This window comes from Caretta caretta, chromosome 11 (genome assembly GCF_965140235.1).
Source record: "Caretta caretta isolate rCarCar2 chromosome 11, rCarCar1.hap1, whole genome shotgun sequence".
Classification (NCBI taxonomy): domain Eukaryota; kingdom Metazoa; phylum Chordata; order Testudines; family Cheloniidae; genus Caretta; species Caretta caretta.
Window position 1 is genome coordinate 23,811,118 of NC_134216.1, and position 17,749 is coordinate 23,828,866.

Sequence of the window (17,749 nt, forward strand, 5' to 3'; positions counted from 1 at the left end):
AACTGTCAGTTTTACAATGATAGCTTCATTTTCACACTGACAGTTTCACTAAGAATATATATATTCCAGTTGCCAATAAATAAGTGTACTATAAAAAAAGCCAAACACCAACGAATGAGAATTTGCTGGGATCTTGCCACTTTAGACTATACAGTTAGCGTTCATTAACTGTTTAATAGTGCTGCATCCCTTAAAAACAAGAAGACAAATTAAACCATAAAAATGCAAAATAATGTTGTTGATAGCTGTTTACTGGTGTGAAGGTTTTTTCACATCATGAGTTTAAGAAGACTTCAGCTTCTTTCAACCCAGATATGGTTCAAATGGTGTGGTAAAAGGAGGTTCCTTAAAGTCACAATTTCAAAACTCCTTTCCTATTTAGGCCTCCTCCTTCCAGATGCAAAATTCCACCCTAATACAAGATGAACAGCATTGCCTAGTGAACCAGTTATAGAGCTTTAGAACCACCATGCTGCAGATTCTGGTTCTATTTCTGGTCTCTCACTCTGCAGGCTAACAGTAGGTAAGAGCTCTGCTGAGACTGCATGTTTTTAGGGGAGAGTCTACTTCACCTCTTTGACCTCTCTGGCTGATTAAATAAATGACACTGGTGGGTTGTCTGGTGTCACTGACAGGAAGATAGTGGCCGGGAAACAATCTAGGGAATCCTCACAAGCTCACTAAGCTCTGGACAACTCTTGTGAGACATTAAATATACTGTTCTAAGTCACAGGCTATTCACCTTCATCTGTCTGTATATAAATAAAAAAGCCAAATTAGCCTCTCCCAGATCCGGATAAGATTCCTTTGTGCAATCCCCCATTCCACTCTATTGCCAGCATAGACCCTGATCCAGAAAAGCACTTAAACACATGTATAACTGTAAGCACATGAGCAGTCCTATTGAAATCAATGGGAAAATTCACATTCTTAAATTTACATGTGCATAAAAGCTTTGCTGGATCTGGGCCCTAATGAGCTTGAGGGCTCTGAGGGGTTGTTACCCCAATTAGAAATTCTGGCCAACACTTCTGTAGCTCTCTTTCCTAGGAAAATATTTGATATAGCTACATCTGATTTGTCCTCAAACATATGAGAAATATTTCTTAAAAAGGTGTGTCAAAACAGTGATTTAATGAGCTGACATACTGGAAATCACCTAAAATTAATAATTGTTTACCAGAATCATCTTAAATTTCCAGTGGATACTATTCAAATTAAAATTGTCAGAAAAACCTGAAAAAGAACATAGTGTACAAGCCTATATATAAATATACATATACATACACAAGTGTCTATAAAGCACCAACACTTCTTTTACATCTGCCTTTACTTTGAAATGGGGAAAGCCCGTGTTACACCTCTTTGAAAAAATTAAACAAATCTTCCCCCACACCTCAGCCTCTTCCAAAACCAAAGAGCAGCATGACATTTGCTGCATGCACTTTCGATATACGCCTTACAAGCGTGTGGTAAATGCCTTCTTTTTAGAGATGATGCAAATTACAGGTATGCAGATGGAAATGCTAAAATGTGTTCTAGTTTCACTCTCAAAGTACTCTTGAGACTGCAACCACATGATTCAAAACTATTTGTACTCCTTACTTCTGGCACTCAAACACATTCTCTTACTCTGCTTGCACAAAGACAGCATAAACAAATGAAAAATATGCTTTTCCCATAAGTTTTAAAAGAAATATATGTTAATCATTTGTTAGATAACAAAAACCTATAACTTAAAAGCTAAAACAGCTGACCAGGACTTGTGTGTTCTTCCTTTTGTACTTTCCTGTTTGAGCTATACTTTCTTCATAACACAAGGTTTCCATTAGATTTTAAGCAAATGTTAAAAACAAAATAGATTCACTTTAAAAATATGATCTTAGCATTTACTTGTGTACCCTTTGCACAAAGGGGTTTAAATATACAGATCACTCACATGTACAAATTCAGAAGTTTTAGAAATTACGCTCAATGAAGTGAGCTGTAGCTCACGAAAGCTTATGCTCAAATAAATTTGTTAGTCTCTAGGTGCCACAAGTACTCCTTTTCTTTTTACGAATACAGACTAACACGGCTACTACTCTGAAACCACTCATAATAATAATATTTATCAAATACTATACGATGCTGTATATGTTCAAAGTACTATACAAACTGTAATTAATCGACCCAACATTTCTGTGAAGTAGGCGGGTGAGTATTATTACAGATAGGAAATTCAGTACCAGGCATAGAATGGTGAAGTGGCTTACCCTTACAGTAAGCCAATGACACGGCCGGTATTAGAACCCATGAATTCCTCAGTTCCTAAAATTCTATCTTGATTGCACTATACCACATTGCCTTTCACTTATATAGAAAAGGAACACAAGATTAAAAGATTTTATTTTTGAAATTTTATTCTGGAAAGAAATGTCAGTAATAGTCTGGGTAGTACACAAAGGCATGGAAGTTTAGGCCAGGCAGAATTGTAAAATATGGACCAATGCATATCTCTCGTTGCCTTGGGCCCATCTGAACAAGGACATTATAATTATGATCTGTGGGTGGTGACCATCTGCAGTTATGTGACCATGCACTTCAGAATTGAATGCAAAATCAGCACAATATTTTATAGAATTATTGATTATCAGCTAAAACACACTATGCTTTATATACTTGAGAAACCAATCTCAGTCAGCATTTACCACAGAACATTTGATCTGCTGGAAAGCATGAACCAGTAAATGTAAAGACATGGATAGGCAGAAAAAAGCATAACTTCTCACTTGTCTTTTAGAGAACCTCTATAACAAATAATTATGTACTTATTTACCAGATGACAGGTATCAAGTGCTTTGTATGAGATATTATGAAGTTACAGAGTTGCCTAATGGAATGCATTCCTCCAACAATAAAGCACAGCATGTCAAAGAGATATCATGAAAAATAGGAGATTTGAGCTTATCAATTAACTGAGCCTCAGGAGGGAAAGTTCACAACATTATCAGGGTTGCAGGTAAGTAGGATTATCTACCAGAATGAAAAGGAGTCACGAAAGCTTATGCTCAAATAAATTTGTTAATCTCTAAAGTGCCACAAGTACTCCTTTTCTTTTTGCGAATACAGACTAACACGGCTGCTACTCTGAAACGTACTAGAATGAGTGTTTCAAAAATACACAAGGAAGAGGAAGCTGGTCATTAGCAAGGAAGGAGATGACCCCAAGCTACCCTGTCTCTGTTCATATAAACCAGCCATGTCTATCACTAGTATATTAGTTATTGTGCTCCACATGGTAATATTTCATAGCAGATTGTTTAATCGTGGTTTGCACTGTATGAAACTAAACATGATAGGTAACATTTTCAAAAGTGACTAAGTGACTAGGAACCTACAACCAATTTTCAAAAGTAATTTAGGGACTTGGGAGCCTAAATCTCATTGACTTTCATATCTGTGTAAGAAGGGTTAAACAGTTATGGTAAAAAGTGTACTGCATGTAATATTTTGTTTCATCAATACTGTAAATGTATTTGATCTGTTTTTAATTTTTTTTAAATACACTCATGTCAAGCACCTCCCTTGGCAGACCCTAAGAGCAGGGCCTGTGAAAAGAATGGAACAGAACTGATCACCATCAGCTCTATGCCACCTAGAGATTTTTCTCTGTCAGTGAAAATGGCAGCTGACCATTTAGGTCCTGTTTTAAGGATATTTTGTGCTACCAAAGCACCCTAAGGTTTTTGTACTTTGTCCTTCCCCAGAGAACTTACAATTTTGACAGGACACAAGAAATGAGGGAAAGAAACTGATCAAAAAGTGTAGGGAGACCAGACAGCAAGTGTAAAAAATTGGGACAGGGGGTGCGGGGTAATAGGTGCCTATATAAGAAAAAGCCCCAAATAAGGACTGTCCCTATAAAATTGGGACATCTGGTCACCCTAAAAAAGTGGGGAGGAAGGGGAGATAAGGAGAAGGAAACAGTAATAATAATAATAATACAGTTACTCAGTAAGGCATGTGTATATTTTGATGATTCCATAAGGGTTGGGGGGTTTTAAATATAGTAAAACTCACATCTTATTAACAACATAGCAGAAGTGAAAATTTAGTTGGTATATGAATTATTTAAAATATTAATTATGAACTAAATAATAAATTTAACCACTTGGCTATTTACATTATTTGAGTGTGCCTGACTTGGTTTTATTAAATTATTTGGAAGATAGTTCCTTCTGCTACTGCCTATATCATCTGCAGAATTTGCGATACATCTATGTGCCAAAATCATCTTAAACCTACCCGTTGCTGATCATAAATAAAATACTACCTATAAATCTGCAGACACTACACTGTGTGGATATTTTCTTAAGCATGAAATTAATTACCAAAAGTATGAAACACTGAACCCTAAAAAGGAAAAAAAATAGCATGTTCACAAACTGGACTTTTAAAAACACTGCATGTTAACAATTTCCTTTTTTCATATTTGGCTTTGCTATTTCACATTATGACACATTGTCACTGGGAAGAATCAGATCAGACAGATTTTCCTACACTAGTTATGGCATGGCATAATGTCCTTGATTAATCACATCAAGGCAAAATTGTAAATTATCAAAACCCCCTTTTTTTTCTTAGAACCACAAGATTTGTGTGCATTTTGTATATTTACATGACCTAGCATGCCAGATTAAGTGTTGGAGGATTATTATTTTTGTCTCATTTCTGAGGAAGGTGTGTTTCAAAACAGCTAAACTATTCCACAAAATTAGATTTAAAATATATTAGCAGAAAATTGTTCAATCTATAAAGAAGTTAATATTAGTTGTGCTGGTCTATTTCTAATATAGACTTTTAAGGTCTTGATCATTTCATAATGTACTACACAAATGACTCAGTTAACATTCCTTATTCCATTTCATGTACTTCCTAAAAACTCTTAAGCTATTTTATTTTACAAGATTTTATATATACAAGGTCAATATAGTCCTGATGGGCTGAGTCAAATGCTGAAGGTCAATTAGGATGTCAAAATGAAATGAAAGTATGTCAACATAAGCTGCATAGCATTTATAAATATGCTATACGTAAAAACTATGTGTGAGATCTACAGAAGCTGTTAAATGTGGAGTTCTAAGCTTTTCTTGGAGTCAGAGAGATAACCCTAGCTGTTGTACAAATATTACCAGTGAAGTAGCTTTTTAGCTCCCTGAGAATGTCCACTGCTTTGGGGAAAATAATTTCTAGGCTTTCATCAAAATACTGTGAGAAATTTGGGTTACACACATTGCAAATATATGCACATAAAATTCACAAAATCTGAACACTTCATCTTGATCAGGATATGCACAAAGAAACACTGACATAGGGACAGATTTTAAAGCAGAAAGCCACAATTTTATTAAACTTTAGGGGAGGGAGGTTAATTTCTCCCCACCAAAAAATACCAAGTATTTACTTGGGTCCAGAATGGTGTTAAATGGCCTCCATGCCAAATAACCAATACTCAGGATTGCCCCATTCAGCCTAGCCACCAGGATTCAGCCTACCTCCTAGGATTCAGCCCACCTCTGAGTCCTCTGATTCTGTCTCAACAAGGGGGAATGAGGGTATGCATGAAGACCATCTCAGTTTTCAAAAAATTAAGGTTTCCCCTCCTTCCTATAGGCCATTAAATAAGTGCTGGAACTAGGGCTGCTGCTGCACCGCCTGGCTTTAAGTGTTTTCCATCATATACAGGATTTACAGTTTGGTTCAATTGCTCTCAGAACCCCCACTATACAAACTGTTCCAGCACCCCGGGCCATTAGGTCTACCAGTCATCTCTTGGGTTCATCACTCATGCTTATCTCTGGGAGCTGGCCCTTTTGAGCCTCTTACCCACACTGGATTTGGGCTGCAAGCTGTGATGAAATTACAAACCTCACTTATAATCTTACAACTTTTAATTCCCGTCCTTACTCCTTATTAACCTAAAACTGGGGCTCAGAGTGCTGCTAGAAAGGTGAGAAAACCCATTGGACACCTTGCCAATCTAGTGCCAAGGTTTAAAAAAAAAAATTCCTGATACCCAACTGTGGTGATTTAGTCAGACCCACAACATCCTAGAAATGCCGTTCAAACTATACCTTCATCACAGGGTAGGGAGCACAAGTCAACAGCCATTGGAGAATAACTGCTGTGTGCCCCAATGGCTCCATACACAGCAAGCGAGTGAGGTAATCAAGTCTTCCCTCCCATCCACAGTCTAGCCAATGGATGCCACGTGGGCATAATCTCCATATGTGTCCCAGGGGGAGCAGGACTTCCCCTCTCCTCTGAATCCTAGGGGTTGTCTGTCTCTGGCCAGTTCAAGAACTCTTCCATCAACCTAGCACTGTCTACACTAGGACTTAGTGACGTAGTTAAACTAACTTAAGGGTTGTGGAATTTTCACACCCCGAACGATGTAGCTGGTTCGATCTAATTTTCTGGTGTAGACCAGCCCTCAGTGGAAAGTATTATCAGCATTATTATACCTCGGGGGATATATCCTTTCATAAAAAAATAAGCTTGAGAATATAAATATTTTAAGCCACAACTTGAACTACAATAGCAATAACCTCTCTGTAAATAGCTACCCAGATTATAAAATTGTTCAAAGTTTAAAAAGAGAGGCTATAAAGCAGTGCAACATGTAGAAACTAAGAAGTGTACAATTTCTCAGTGTAATTCTCCCTGCTATTGTGATTTTTTTTTGTTTCTGATATTCAGTTTTAGTCTTTAATAGGTTTTTTAAATTTAATTATATAAAACTTTACAAACATATAAAACTTTTATCTTATACAAGTTAAAGGGATGTGCAAGGTTGGTAGACCAAAAGTATGAAATATCAACTGTGTCATGTATTGCAAGTGCATATCTGTATTGCCTTTTTCACAAGCTCCTCTCACCTGCTTCCATCTTGTGGATAGGCAGTAAAATGAAATTTACAAAAACCCTGCAGTCTGCTTAAACAGAAACAGAAAAGCAAAATGTAGAAAAAAACAAAGCATGTAAGTGAAATTGCATCAAAACTGTATATTTTTTGTTATTGTGAGGCCACAACAATTTTAAGTTTTGTTTATTTTTTAAATAAATACATTTTGAAGATGCACAGCTTTACTATACTGGATGGTAGCCTTGGGACAATACATGCTGGGTAACACAGAGGTTATGATATTTATGTGACTAAAAGTTGGGATCTCTTCACTTTCCAATTAGAAAACAGATGTTGTGTCTTTATTTACTTAACACAGTGGCAATGTAATGACTCTATGCATCTGGAAATCTTCACATGGGCAAGCTGAGATTGAGACTGGAGTACTGAGTGGGGAGGATGCACAACCTGCTCCTGGCATCTAGTAGAAACACTAGAGGAAAGTTAATACAACCAAAAACTGTGTTGACTTTGCTGAGGAAATCCCTCAATGCTGGGGGACACTCTTAAAATGAATTCCCAGAGCAGAAACTGAGGGTGTTTCTCTAATAACCATTAGGGAGGAGGCAGGTGTCTCAGATTCAGTGCCTCTGCATGGGTAGCCTTATGTCATTGTGACAGTCTGTATCCCTATGCTCACCCCTTTTACAAAACTATAATAGATTTTGTACAAAGTATGCCTTGTAAGATATCATTTGAAAACTCATACTTTACTGATCATTATTGTCATGGTAAAATGGGTGTGCTGACACTGTACGTAAAGTTATAAGATTCTATCGTATGATATTACTAAAACATATTCTAAATCTGGGGAAACAGCCACAAACCAGTTCCTCAGAGACAGAAGACAATCTGATGCCTCAGCCAGGTGTCAATGAAAATAAATGGACTATCACCTGGTTAAGAAGCCATTCTTTGTCAGGAAAAAGGGTGTGGGCAAGAAATTTACATCTTGGCAACAAACAGTTGGAGGTTCCCATCTCCACAGACAGGCTATCTTCTGAACCTCAGCTGAGATTATTTTCAAAGAAAAAGAGAACTATAAGAAAAGAGAACAGAAGCTGCAAAATCTCTCTCTCATTCATCTCTTCTCATGGCATCAACAACACCTGAATGATAAGGAAATTAACACAAATTGAGGAGAGGTCCTGCCTCGAAGGATTCCAGCCAGTAAGACTGCTAGTAAGACTGGGGTGAGAGAAACTTTTGCTTTGATATCACTTAGTTTGTTAAGCTAGCTATTAGTTTGCATTTTACCTTTAATTTCTTCGTAGCCTATTCTGACTTTTCTGCCTCCTTACTTGTAATCACTTAAAATCTATGTTTCTGTAGTTAATAAACTTATTTTATTGTTTTATCTAAACTAGTGTGTGTTTGGATTGAAGTGTTTGGGAAACTCCATTTGAGATAAGATTTGTGCATATCATTTTCTATTAACGAAATGACGGACTTCATATGAGCTTGTATTCTCCAGGAGGGTGCTGAGCAGTACAAGACACATTTCTGGGGGGACTTTGGGAGTTTGCTAGTGTTCCCCACACTGTAATTCATAGGTGGCTGTCTACAACATTCATACATAGCTGGGAGTGATTTACATGCTGGGGGCGATGTCTGAGCAGATCAGGAGTGGTTGCTCTCACAGTGAAGCAGTGTAAAAGGCACCCCAGGTTGGAGAATTGAGGGGACACAGCTGCCCATCAGTCTAGATTGTACCCTGGAGAATGTCACAGTTCTCCACAGATCTTTTAGGGATGCATGAGGGTTTGTGAGCTGACCCCACAGTTATTCTGCAATGAAGCCAAATGCCATGAAGGAAGAATTCAGAGGGAATACTGTGAGCAGAATCTCAGGGAATTCCCTAGCCCCTGTGCAAGTTTTTCTACATAGAGGCATAATCTGACCCACAGTGCTTAAATACACAAATATTTTAAAGCATTACTAGGGCAGCAGTCAACATACTACTCCTTTTAAACGAACATATTGTGCTGCGACTTCAGAAGCCAGTTAGTGGATAGCAAAAACATTAAACACCTTAACTTCTGCCATTTTTCACTACACCACGAGATATTAACATTTAAGAATAAATTATTATTAAAAATACTACTAATAAAATCCTCAGTTTGTATTGTTGCTAGGATTTAATGTCAAAACAACTGTTTTAAAATGACGAACTGATTATCGGAAGAGAACTCATTTTTGATACTGAGAAATGTGTTCTATTCCAGCAATAAAAACACTCGATAACTAGTTACCAATTACACAAATAGCCTGTTCCTAGCCTTAAATGGCTAGCAAAGAGCAGAGATAAAAAAAGAAAAATAACCATATTGCCAATTGAAATCTCTGACTTACTTTTTTGCAATTCAGAGGAATATCTATTATGCAAGAGAGTCAGAATGCCAGTAAAACCTAAGACTTCCACGAAAACATTATTTTTCTGTATATGGCTTAGATACAAAGCTAAAAGCAGAACTGACAACTGAGCTTGGGAAAGTAAGCCTTTTTGCCAACGAATTTCTTGCAAAGTCAACAATTATAATTTATTCTGATCCTTTGTATCACCATATTAGTAGTTATTTTTCAGCAATCCCAGAGCAGCAACAAATAATGCCATAGAAGAGAACTGATATAATTACATGCTGAAAAAGAGAGTCCAGCACCCTTACACTCAAAACTACCCTCTGTGGCTCCTTCATACCCCATATGTTGCTAATAAAACTGTTTGAATCATACTTAGGAGACAGTTTTACTGATATTGTATCAGGTCTCCGGGTTCTTCATGTGAGATACGATGTCACTAGAACTATAACTATGCAAATTTTGCAATACAGAATCCCACTGGACACAATATTACGCATATAACTCGCAGTATGAAACTGCGCATTAGCAAAATTTTTGTAACCACTACGTTGAAAAATCTCAGTACACTGAAAGCAGATTCAAGAAGTATTAAAGCGTAATCTGCATGTACATGTGAAACACACCTTTACCTATAAAGACAGCAGTGATATCTATCTCAAAAAAGGAAATATGATTTTGCGTTCATCTGATAATTCACAGAAAATTTGAGAACAGATATTCTCTAATTGGGGAACAGTTTTCAGTAACATTAAAAATCAATAGCCAACTGTAGAATCCTTAAACTAGATTTTCAAGCATGAGGATCTAACTTTCATCTGCACAAAAATCAGTCTAACTTGCATCACACAACAGCTTAAAGTTTTGGGTTTCTAGTGGTTGCATGTACATTTTTTGCAGCTGCAAAAAAACTTCAATCAGACTAATTATGGTAGTAAGCATTATGCCAGGTATCAAGCATCTGCAGTACAGGGTTTTATGAACGTACTTTAAAAAGTATCATTAGAAAGCGACATAAAATAGGGGAGAGTAGGAGTGTCTTGTGGTCTAAATCCTGACTTTGGAGACAGGAACATGAGTTCTAATCCTGGATCTGACTTCAAATCCCTCTATGGCCTCAGGCAAATCAAGACCCCTCTCGGCCACTCTTCAGTGAAATTAGGATTACATTTTTGTTATTATTTGTACAGCATTAATATGGTCAGTGGTTTATAGACACATAAAATGAGAATTCCCTGTCTTGAAGAACTTACAATCTAGGTAGATATCTTGCAAAGCTGAGGGCAGGGAGGCAACAAAAAAATCAGTGCGACAAAGCAGCAAAGTCAGTCATATGTCTTATTCCTTCCATGGTTTTATTGTAGTTGTTGTTTCTCTACTAATAGTTATCATCATCAAGAAGTATGTTTTAAAGAGGAATTTGAAAAAAAGGAGATGGTGATTGTGCGGCACATTGGGATTCCAGGTTTAGGGAGACAAAAATACTTAACTATGGCAATGTTTGTAAAATGTTATATACAGTAAGTTCTGAGTATTATTAAAAGAAAAAGCGCTGTACTAGGTACCCTCCTGATGTAGTCAGAATGTTTTTTTTAATATGACTCTAAACAGAAAACAGGTAAATTAAATAAGGTATCACATATTCCAACTAAAATGCTTCCATAAAGGCTAGAGTGTGGTAGCTTTACTCACACTGAGACTTCTTCAACCTTATAAGTGGTCCAATTGACTTGTGTGGATTACTCCTTGTGCAAGGTACTAGTTAATGTGAGTAAACATAACAGTCTGACCCTAAATTAGTATACTTTTTGGTGCAAAAATGTTGGTGTATTGATCATTTCCTAGAAATGAATCCAACATGTTTCCATTGGAGCAGTAGCTTAAGGTACTGAGTTCTTGTGAAGTTTTCTTCAGTGCCATCTCTTGAGTGCAAGACTAAAACTGTATCCGACTCCCTCAAGACATTGAGTGATATTTTATGAGCTAGACGGTTTACACTGTGTTCTACAAACACTTCACAGCACTTTAGTATACCATAGGTACTGGACTTTATTACAATGCAGTTTTGAGATAATTTTGTACACACACACACGACATACTTTAGTAAGTTTGCAAAACAACAACAACAACCCTGCAATATGGTGCAATTGAAATATTGAGATTTACATACTTTGGAATAAGACTGCTAAAGATAAAAGATTGAAAAGTCATATTTTGAGAAAAATAAGGTCTATATAAATCAAATTTTATCAGTATAGGCTATGATCCAGCAAATCACTTAAGCACATACTTACTTTTAAGCACAAGTAGTCTGACTCATCTAAGAAACACTGCCATTGGTGGGGACTACTCATGTGCTTAAATTCAAGCATATGCTTACGTGCTTTACAGAATTCAGGACTATTGGCATCACTGGATCACCACAATGTAAAATACTCAATCCTAAAAAGCAAAACAGTAGAAAAAACAAAAGCGAGATCAACATGAAAAGTTCATCCAAAAGTCTTAAAAATACACTCATGATGAACAAGATCTATTATTTACTGGCTATGTGAGTTCTAGAGCTAAAATGTATTAATGAAAACAGTCAATATTAAGGGGCAGGCAATAGAGCTTTTAGAAGATAGCTAAATGTTCAGTAAAATTGAGGCCCCTGGACCAAAAAAAAAAAGTAGTTCTTGTCTCTATCACCTTTGGTCTTTACCGTTCTCAGTGGTTTAATATTAAGGACCTTGGGGGGGTAAACCAGTGTCGATGAGGGCTTCCTCACCTTTGAAATATATCTTCCCCTTTGATTGCCTCTTGAGTTTGTTAACATTTAGGGGATGCAGAGTAGATCCCACAATGATGGCTACATGTGGCGCCCCAATGAGGTCAATGCATTCATCAGTTCTAGGGTTAAGTTTATATATCGTAACAAATGAGTTGGGAGGAAACAGGTACAAAACAGAGTTGTTGGTGGGAAGAGGGTGAAGCTGAGAGAGATGGGAGGACAGTGGTGTATTTACTAGAATACACTGAAGTAGTATCAATAATTGAACTAAATTGTATCTTTTAAATAAATGAATACTATGCATTTTGTAATGGATTTTCTTTTTATTATTCTTTGTTAACTAGCAAAATTCAGTCATTTGTTATCTGTCTCCCAGTCATTAGCGTGAATTGGCTAGATTCTAACATAGCAGTAATATGATTTTTTTATCAAGTTAAACTTCTGCAACCTTTTAAGTTTATAGTGACCAATCAAGCTAAGTTTTAATATAGCCTATCACGACAGAACTACAATAAACCTAGTTTTGAACATGATATGGCTCGTAACTGCAGCACTAAACTCCCCTGGCAAGAACAACTATGTAACAACTTTTTCAGATAGCAAATGCAGCCCTAAACACATAGGCAACATCATCATTGTGCAATTATGCAGAAATCTTAAAAACCCCAAGGTAACGAGTCACGTGTTTTGGTGAAATAATTTCTGGACCCAGTATCCAAGTAAAAATTTGGCACACTTAATAGCCTGAGGCTCAATAGTTAGCACCTAAGATATGCTGAAGTTCAATCACAAGAAATGTACGGACATCTACTCCCAGATATTCAAACAGCATTTAAACAATGGAATACCCACAGCACTTCTTTATTTATTAACAGAGCAACAAAACTGCTATCATTAGCATAATTGTGACACTTCAACCCAGATTTGGAAATAATAGCCAATGGAGCTAAACAAATTAAAAACAAGACAGGTCCTAAAGATGAACCACCTGGAACTCCAGTTATGATTGGATTTTATGATCTAAACACATTTCCGTTTATAAAAATTGGCATGGTAATATTGCTCACGTAAGCCTTAAACCACAGGAACATGACAGAACTGGGATTTCAATGCAGTTTTTAAAAAGAGCAATGTTAAGTACAGTAGAAACTCAGAGTTATGGACTCCTCGAGAATGGAGGTTGTTCATAACACTGAAATGTTTGTAACTTTGAAGAAGCCATTATGGGATGTTTCTCAGGGCGGACTCTCGGAGCGGTGGCTCACAGCTCTGCAGAGGTTGCCCAGTGAGTGGGGATGAGGATAGGCAGCTGGTTCTTGCCACCTGGCTGCAAGGATCATGAGCGAGGCACTCTGGGGCACCGCAGTGTCAGTGGGCGCACGGTGCAGGCTGTGACCCTTTAAAACTGAACTGCTCCTCCAGAGTGCAACATGCAGGCAGGAGATTGGGCTCCAGCAGCGTAGATTCCATGCCAGGTCTCAGTAGCAGCTTGGAAGCTCTGAGCCTCCAAGCTTGATTCCTCCCAGCCAGGGGGGAGAGAGAGGAGAAAACAGCATTCATCACCTCCTACCTGCGACTGCCCTGAGCCGTGGGGAGTAGGGAGTGAGGACAGGCAGTCCAGATGTGCCTACCTTTAAGATGCAATACAGGCATAGTACAGTACTTACTGGTGTTTGTTTCTGTCTTTGCTGCTGCCTGATAGCTTACTTCCAGTTCCCATGGTGTCCGGTTAACCGGTCAGTCCGTAATTCTGGTGTTCATAACTTTGAGGTTCTAATGTAGTTTGGGACTTAAACATTTCTCAAACTCTGCAGTGCTGTACTACAACATGAAAACTAGAAACTACCCAGAAACAGACTAGAATCAAAAGTCAGTAGTTAGTCAATTTTCTACTGTCCAAATTAAGTAAAATACAAAAGACAAACAATAAAGGAAAAAGTACTTCTAAAAACGTATTACTTTTAGTCCAACAGTGTTATGCAGTCAAGCAGGACTGAAGGATTGCTGCAAAAGCTGCCAAAATATCAATATCACCTGCATGGATCATGAACTGTTTTTTTCCCCTTCCCCAACATATTCTTGGGAAGGGTGGAACTCCTTCCTTTGAAGCATCAGGGATGCCCATGGCTGGAGAAGAGACTTTGGAAGAGGAGGGCCAAGCACAATCTCTCTCAGGTGTGTGGCTGGCTGGTTTTTGATCTCATGCTCAAGGGCTAACTGATCACCATATGTGGGATCAAAAAAGAATTTCTCCCCCAAATCAAATTGGCAGCGATCTTGTAGAGTTTTCACCTTCTTCTGCAGCATGTGGGTCATGGATCATTTGCCAGGATTATCTGGATATATCTCACTAAAACATTTTTCTGTCACTGTGGGGGCCTCAGGCACTGGTGCACCTTGGATCTTCCTATTCTCTGCCTGTGGTACATAAACTGATTTCCTATAGGCTAAATTACTTTAGTCAAATTTTGGTTGTTGGATGAAGTGAGTGAGTACTGGATGGTCTTGGTGGCCTGTGTTATACAGGAGGTCAGACTAGACGACCTGGTGGTCCCTTCTGGCCTTAAACTCTGAATCTATGAAGAATATTTGTTATCAGTATTTAAAAGCCAATCATTTGCGACCTAAGTCCCCGAAGCATCCTAAATCTTGAATGATATTCTAGAAAAAGAGAACAAATATGAAGACATGGTAAAAATTGGTAAAACAGCTTTCTAAAAGATTGAGTAATTATAGCAGGTTGGTAATCAGAGCACAATGAATGTCTAACATTCATTTCTCAAGGGCACACTAATAGGGGATTTTGTTTTACAAAGCAAAACGACACGACGGTTTCAATCTGAGTCCCATTTATCTAAAACCTCCAAAGGTGCTGAGAACAAGGCAGCATTCAGGTCCATGGATGGGGGGGACAGGTTCAGATAATCATTATTATTTAATGGACAACACACACACACACACTGCTATCCATTTAAACTGGTAATATACTCTGGACCAGCTCATGGCCGACCCCACACAATTGATTAGAGGGGGCAGGAAGCACGCCTGTGTTTGCCCTTATGGTTGTGTACTATACCACTGCTTCCAGAGTGCAGAAGAAGCAGGCTCCACTATGTCCCCAGCTCATTCAAGTGGGCAGGAAGGAGCTTCATCCCTTAAATGTGCCTGATAGTGTAATTATACTGCTGTGTCAAGCAGCGCATGCTGTCACAGTACATTCCCTCCACTAAGCAGTGAGGAGAGTTCCTGAGACACAATCTCTCGCCCATACTACTCTAGCAGCAATGCAACAACACACTGTCCTTATTATGGGATAGCCTAGATAGCCAACTGGTGATATGTGTCTTATAAATACTGGAGTTAGTTTAAAAAATTTTAAAAAATAAAACAGGAAAAATATCCTGAACATCAACAACAAAAACTGGTCATCTGACAATCAGATCATCCTAATTCTGTATCATTTAGAAAGGTTTGTAAGAGAGCCAGTCCACAAGTATAATATACATAGGGGTTGTTTGCATAACATTTAGATGTAAAAGGGGGAACAGGGTGACTCTGCTGCCTAGTTTACATGAAATTGTTATTCCCTAATTTAGGTGTATGAAAAGTATATGTTTATTGAACAACTAAGGAGAAGACTACTCCAAGATGAGTGAGAAGAGTAAAAAAGAGTGGATGTGAAACAAAATAACTTACATTGATTCTTAAACAAAATCAGAGCAAATATTCCACATAGTTGCATTTGCAAGTGAAAGCTGACCTCAGGCATTATGTTCAATACATATGAGGCAGATAACCTAAGCTGATAATGACCTTGATAATATTATGGAGGCAAATTTTACTGCAGGATGAGCTGTTCTCTAACAATTTTTTACAATATATTAGGCATACGGGGGCTTTTTTCTACATCAGGAACTGCATGTCATGTTCTTTAAACTATTTCTCTTCTTGAGCAAATGTATTGTGGACTATACAAGGAGAATGCCATTCGCTATTTATCCTGGAGTTTCTCAGTTATAGTTTTCACTGGCAGTGACAGAATGTGAGATTTTTCTCAAAAACATGGTTGCATTTAAGATCCCCTCTTTTAGGCTCCAGAGTCACAGGATAACTAGAGTATTTAGTGACTCTCAACCCTAGTAGTTCCATCTTTGAGACACCGAGAGTGATTTTCATTAGCTGGAAATTATGTGCAAATTCAGAGCACGTAGTGGTACCAACAGCAGAAAATGTGGAAGCAGGAGTTCTGCACATAGCAGAAGTGGCTACATAAGATGCATCAGCAGAGACTAGGTTATGGCAATTATTCCACCCTACACTGTGAAACCAATCAGTTCTTGTGAACTACACACTGTTAAGCAAACACCTCATGGTTGCTGAATGCTGACTCTAATGTTCAGAAAGCATTAAGACTTATTTAGTTCCTATAGTCAAAAAGGGAAATCCCTGTGTGAATGTTCATAATACAAGCTCCAGTATATAGTCAGTCAAAACCACGTTGAAATAGAAGGCCACAGGCTAGTATTTGACAGGTTCTTTTTTATACACTATCAATGTTCCCTCCAAGATCACTACAGAAAAGATATGAAAATATGGGAAAAAATAAAAGCAGAAAAAGACAACAGAAATAATTACAAACTGGGTTCTGCTTTAGGAACGTTTAATGCCTCCACCAACCCTAGGGAAGAACAGAGCTTTCTACATGTATGTCTCATGATAATACAGTATATCCATTTTTGGGTATCTAAAAGGAATGTTCCAATATATTAATGAAAAAGAAAATAAGTAGAAAAAACATAGGCCCCAATCCTGCAAAGTATTATGCATGTGTTTAACTTCACACATTGTGAGCAATCCTACTGAGTTCAACGAGACTACACCACAGTGCATGCATACATCTTTGTAGGACAACTAAGAAATTGTACATCCAAAAACAGGAAATTGGTTTAAGCTGGTTGAAGCTAACTGTTCTGCGAGCTCTACTTCAGATATTCTTAGGTGTCTAATCCAATATATTTCTCAACAAATTTTAATGGATTTTTAGTATACTAAAAACATGGGCATATCTTTGGCAATCCAACTCATCAGGTATGAAAATCAATATCTCCATGCAAAATGTCTATGTGAGGGGATTCTCTCTCTTTTGCCCTCAAAAACTATTAAAGTTATAGGGTTTGAGACTACCTGAGTAAGTTACATAGAACAGAAACTTTGGAACAGTATGTTCTATTACTGTATTTGGAGCTGAATATGCTGCAGGCAAGTGCCTTTTAGGAAGTTATAGTAAGTTAAACAGTTCAAGCAACAATCATGATTATAGGTTTCAGAGTAACAGCCGTGTTAGTCTGTATTCGCAAAAAGAAAAGGAGTACTTGTGGCACCTTAGAGACTAACCAATTTATTTGAGTATAAGCTTTCGTGAGCTACAGCTCACTTCATCGGAAGCTTATGCTCAAATAAATTGGTTAGTCTCTAAGGTGCCACAAGTACTCCTTTTAATCATTATTATATCTGTGCAAGCTATTATTCATTCACAAGACACCCTCGGTTTGTATAAACTATCATATAAAAACAATGTTTTTTAGGGAATTCACTGTCTTTGTTATATTGCACATTATAACAATAGGAGGACTTCTTTGTTTTTCCTACTAAAGTCTGCCATTAGTCTGAAT

At 37.6% G+C, this 17,749-nt stretch overlaps 1 protein-coding gene across 11 annotated transcripts in view; it reads right to left on the reverse strand.

Annotated features, from left to right (window-relative positions):
• The window catches only part of QTMAN (queuosine-tRNA mannosyltransferase), a 364,313-nt gene that overhangs the window by 326,863 nt on the left and 19,701 nt on the right, over window positions 1–17,749 (reverse strand). The window lies entirely within an intron of this gene.